The sequence below is a fragment of the Cryptomeria japonica genome, chromosome 7, assembly GCF_030272615.1.
Source record: "Cryptomeria japonica chromosome 7, Sugi_1.0, whole genome shotgun sequence".
In the NCBI taxonomy this organism is placed as follows: Eukaryota; Viridiplantae; Streptophyta; class Pinopsida; order Cupressales; family Cupressaceae; genus Cryptomeria; species Cryptomeria japonica.
The window spans coordinates 359,282,680-359,289,017 of NC_081411.1; positions in this window are offsets into that span (position 1 = coordinate 359,282,680).

The window sequence follows — 6,338 nt, forward strand, 5'->3', positions numbered from 1 at the left end:
ACTTTTCTTGATCTCATTCTTCAAACCCCTATAGTCAAAATAATTTTTGGCTTTGAATAATCTCATGGTCACTCTCCTTATTTCCTCATCCATGGTAGAGGCCTTGTAGATGGAATTGATGGAGTATCTCCCAATGGAAATGGAGAACTTGAGACCTGTCTTATGAGCCCCAGATTTATGCTCATAGATTGATATCATTTGGCGAGCCATCTCCATAAGGATGCTTTTATCTTATGGATACCTTGAAAGCATGAAGGGCTTTCCATACAAGCATTTAGGCCTAATATATGTAAATGTAGGAAGCTACAAGAAAATACAACCATATTAACTTACTACTTTCTAGGCCTCATCTAATACTCTCTTGTTCTAAAGGTCTTTATCAAACAAGCACGTGTAATGGGCAAACAAATTAAGCATCACTGACTGATAGGGAGAATCTCTCAAAAGAGTTGTCATTTGGTTTATAGGTTAGAAAAAGGTGATATTGTGGGCTTCCTTGTTTTTCCTATGCCCTTATCTCCTTGTTTCAACCAACATCAACCTCCCAAACTCCTTTAGATAACTCTCTATCAATATGTTTTCTCTAGTTACTCAATCAAGGTTAGGACTCACAGGAGTAAGTCCAACCACAACCATGTCAAATTCTTTGTCCTTCACTTGCAGGGGATTAGGAGGATTTTGAGATGGTTTATAAACTCCTACTATGTGGCTTTGAAGTTTTTTTCCTTCATTTCCTTATCGCTTTCATAAGTTCCTATTTTCAAGGCCTAGTAGCCCTATGAGCCCCTTTTAGCCCCACCTTCACAGTTTTTGCTCACTTGCTCAAAAAACTTCCAAAAGACCCCCTAAAATATTTTATGATATGGATACCCATTTGGACATTCTTTAATATTTAGGAGGTTAGATGATATGATGCGTCCGTACAAGTACGACCCCCAAAATGACACTTTTCAAGGGTTTAAGGTTTATGTGACTTCAACAATGGGTTTTATATGACTCCACTCTCTGTCCAACCTTCATACTAACATTGAGGCTCTACAAGACATCTATATTCCATTCCAATCACTTGGCTGAATCAAATTTGTCCACCTCTGCAAGCAATAATAAAAATAGCAGGCATATCCCCTAGTCGGGCTATGATAGAGCTTGCCAAGGACATGATAGCAAGTAGATCTAATGCAACTTCCAGGACACCACATTGAGTATTTACACTATACATAGAATCCATTACTTGAATCCCAAGGGCCATAGAGAAAACACAATGGGAATTCAAGTTGGAGCCATTTCTAGGGTCTTAAACCCTTTGCTCAGGCTGAGAGCAGTGCAAATAAGAAAGATTTCAAATACACCAACTAAACCTGCACAATGAAGGAGTAAAAATACTTCTAAAGAACCACAACAACTAGTACTAGACCACCATGAAAGAACAGTATGGAGATCAATTCACTTAGTACGGACTGCAATAAGCATTTTGACAATTTTAGTGCAAAATCTGGAAATTGCCTCAAGTTGCTATTCCAAATTCAATATTTTGATCTTCCAATCCACTTACAATGATTTTAAAGGCCTTATATATTCCTAATCACTCACAACCAACCACCCATCGGACTCCTAACCACTGATTTGAACATTTTTCAAAAATTGCTCATATTGTTGCAAAAAGTTGTCAAGCAAACATGACAACTTTTGCTCCACAATGTATTTTTGAAAATTGTGCATATCTACACACTCAAAACCCCCTAGGATAGTTCCCTAAAATCAAACCAACATTTCCAAAATCCTTATGAGGCCTTACAAGGAATTTTACACAATTGTGTTATATGATGTCATTTTAGGCTTAGAGAGGCATAGTTAACACTAGAGACAATCAAACTACAAATAACCTTAAAACAGACTTTTTGGACCTTCCAATAGTCCTTTATTCACTCATTGATCCAATTGAGGATCATTCACAACAAAATTTTGAAAACTTATCAAGAAATCTAGGCGCTCCTGCACCATACTCCCCCAATGAGAAAGGAGTCAAGTGACTCCTTTAGGAAACAAAGAGAGATCAATTCCAAACTTTGGAAAGTCTTCTTTAGGTACCCAAGTGGCCTCAGATTCTGGAAAATGCTATCACTTAACCAAATGCTCCATGTAGGTGGTATGCCTAGTCTTCTTGAGGATTCTTGACTCCAACACCTTCTCGACTTGTAGCATGGTTGGCGGTGGCAAGGGCAGGTCTGAAAGTGATTGAGAGACATCTGAGACTCTACTGCATTCTTGTGGAAGTGTACCTTTGTATTGCACCAAGTCTGCAACATTAAAAATAGGAGACAAAGCTATGTCCCTGGGTAGATCAATTTTGTAAGCATCTTGTCCATACTTAGCCAAGACCTTACAAGGTCCAATCCTACACATTTGAAGTTTTCTAGGGACACTTTTTGAATCTTTTCTTTGTTCAAGTGAACCATTACCAAGTCACCAAGAACAAATTGTACATTCTTCCTCTTTTCATCCACTTTGTCCTTGATTCTTTGAGAGTTTTCTTGTAAAGCCTGCCTAACTTTCTCATGAATCTCCTTCACAGACTGAGCCATGTCAACAACATGTCCACTCCTCTTCTCCTTACTTCTAATATCTCTAAGCTCCAACACACCTCTTGGATGAATCCCATAAACTACTTCAAAAGGACTCTTACTGGTTGATCTATTCACACTGTCATTATAAGAAAATTCAGCTTGATAGATGATTTGATCCCAAGCTTGTCCATACTCCTTTGTTAAACTTTTGAGAAGTTTCCCAAGTGTCCTATTTACCACCTCTATTTGGCCATCCGTTTGGGGATGGTATGCTGAGCTAAAAGACAAGTTAGTACCCAATATATGCCATAAAGTTTTCTGAAAATAACCAATGAACTTGGTATCTCTATTTGACACTATACTGATTGGTAAACCATGAATACTAATGACTTCCTTGAAAAAAAAATGAGAAATATGGCTTTTTTCATGAGTCACCTTACTTGGAATGAAATGGGCCATTTTACTAAATCTATCTACCACAACATAGATACTATCAAATCCAATTTTGGTCTTGGGTAAACCAATAACAAAATCCATACTTACACACTCCCATGACTGGTTTGGGATAGGTAATGGTTGATAGAGTCCAACATTAGAAGAGGTTCCCTTTGCCCTTTGACAAACAACATATTGTTTAACATACTTTTTGATATCCCTTTTCATGTTTGGCCAATAATAGAAGTGTTGAACAAGTTCCAAGGTTTTATTCAACCCAAAATGACCACTTAAGAAACCATTGTTCTTATCTTGCAATAATTTCTCTCTCATGGACCCTCTTGGCACACAAAGTTGTCCTCCTTTAAATAAAAGACCATCTTGCAAAGTAAAATCTGCATATTCACTATGAAAATGATTCTTAAACTCTTGGCAAACCTTGTAGATGTCAACAAAATCTTCATCTCCTTGATATAGCCCTTTGAAACTATCAACCCCAATGCTCTTGAGCTACATTTCTTGAATTATTAGTAACCTTCTACTTAATTTATCAAAAACCTTATTACACTGACCTTTCTTATGCTTAGTGGTAAAAGTATAGGATTGCAAGTACTCTACCCATTTGATATGCCTATGATTCAACTTTTCTTGGGAGTTGAGGAAACTAAGAGCTTGGTTATCAGTATAAACCACAAATTCCTTAGGTAATAAGTAATGCCTCCATTTTCTAAGTGATTGAACAAGTGCATATAACTCTAAATCATAGGAAGAATACCTTTTCTTGTCTTCATTGATATTTTCACTAAAAAATGCAACCGATCTATTGTCTTGACTTAGGATTGCTCCAATCGCTATGTTGCTTCCATCACATTCACTGGTGAAGAGTTTGTCAAAGCCTGGGAGAACAAGGATAGGTTGTGTATCCACCTTTGTCTTCAAGAGTTCAAATCCCTTTTGTTCCTCTTTTGTCCATTGAAACTTAATCTTTACACCTCCTTTGATTGTATCAAGCATAGGTGCACATATCTCACTTAACCTTCTGATGAACTTCCTGTAAAATTGTGCCAAACCATGAAAACTCCTCACTTTATTTGTTGTTTTAGGTGCAGGCCAACTGATTATGGCTTCCACCTTTGAGGTATCCATCTTCAAATCACCACCTGAGATTACAAAGCCAAGATATACCAACTCTTGTTTCATGAACTCACATTTCTCCAAATTGGTAGTTAGTTGCTCATCACATAATTTCTTCAATACAATATCTATATGCCTAATATTTTCTTCTTTAAACTTATTAAAAATCAATATGTCATCTAGATAAACAACAACAAATTTACCAATGTAAACCTTGAGTACTTCATTCATGAGTCTCATGAATGTGCTAGGGGCATTTGTGAGTCCAAATTGCATAACAAGCCATTCATAAATAACTTCTGTGGTTTTGAATGTTGTCTTCCACTCATCTCCCTCCTTGATTCTGATTTGGTGGTAGCCACTCTTGAGGTCTATCTTTGTGAAATACTTATCACGCCCTAAAAAATCCATCAAACCTTCAATTCTTGTAATGGGAAACCTATACCTGATTGTAATCCAGTTGATGGCTCTTGAGTCAGTACAAAGCCTCCAAGTACCTCCCTTCTTTGGTGCCAAAATGGTGGGAATTGCACATGGGCTGATGCTCTTCCTTATCAAATAATTATCCAAAAGTTCTTGGATTTTCTTAGCCACTTCTTTATTCTACTCCGGTGTCATTTTGTAGGCTGGTTTATTAGGCAATGAGGCTTCGGGTATGATGTCAATTGGATGACTTATGGCTCATTGAGGAGGAAAAGTAGCAGGTGTTCCATCACTTATGATCTCTTTGAACTGATTGAGTATTTTATTCACTTCAATAGAGATACTAACCTTGTCCTTTTTTTCCTCTTTTTGTTTCACAACAAGTGCAAACCCCACTCCTTCTCCTTCTTTGAGAGTGTTTATGAATTCCTTCTCACCAACTAGTAGTACATTTGAACCTTTAGATCTGCTCTCTTCTTCATCTCCTCCGGACTGAATTTTATAGGTAACTCCATCTTTTTGAAAGGTGTAGGAATTCTTTTCTCCATGGTGTATTGCTTTTCTATCAAATTGCCAAGGCCTACCTAGGAGTAGGTTGCATGCATCCATTGGCAAGATATCACACAAATTCTTGTCTCTGTAACCTCCTATGGTGAACTCCACCCAAGTTTGTTCATTTACCAAAACATGTTTCCCCTTGTTGAGCCAAGTAACCTTATAAGGATCAATATGAGGGATTCTTTGTAGTTTGATTTTTCTTACTGCTTCTTCTGACTCTATGTTATCAATGGATCCTGAATCCACCACCACTCTACACACCTTACCCATGATCTTGCATTTTATCCTAAACAAGGATCTTCTTTGACTAGGTTCCTCTTTAATTGGTTCTTTGATCAAAACTCTTCTTATCATGAGGTTGTCTCCAACCTCAGAATCTAAGATTACTCCTGATGTCTTCACATTTGCTACATCCTCTTGGATATAAATCACTCTCCTTTCAACTTCATGGGATGAGGAATAGTTCGAAGGGAATCTATAGGTCGGGTGTCCAAGTTGATGACAATTGTAGCACTTCATTATGGAGAAATAGGACCCTCTTCCTAATCCACTAGACCTTCCTCTATTAGAGTTGCTAGGTCCCCTTCCTCTATAGCTGCTCTTGCTATTGGAATCCCCACTTTTCTCTACCAACTTGGACTCCCCTTGGGATCTTTGGTCTACACCTCTTCCACCATAGCTACCTCTATGACCTCCGCCATCTCTTCCCCTACCTCTACCTCTATTACCTTGCTCTTGTTTCTTTTTACTCTTCTCTTCCACCTTCAGTACCTAGAAACCTTGATGCTTTCATCTTCTTTTTACAATACTAGGACACAACAAGCTTAACTCTTCTTGGATATTCCACTGCAAACCATTCAAGTACCTAGAAACCTTGATGCTTTCATCTTCTACCACCTTGGATCTCAAACACAACTTCTGAAATTCTTCAGCGTAGCTACTCACATCGAGTTCTCTTTTCCTTAAATTTTATCTCCTCTTATGTAGTTGTATCTCATAGTCTTTAGGGATATAGGCTTCTCTCACTTTGTCTAACATTCATTTCCAAGTGGCAATTGGGTTCTTACCCTCCTTTTGTCTTTCCTCTCGGATGAACTTCCACCAAGTCAAGGTTGATCTTCTCAATCTAGATATGGCTACCTTCACCTTTTGTGTTTCACTAATCCATCACATTCAAAGTGATTCTCTAACCCTTCAATCCATTCCATAACCACTTCTGGTTCT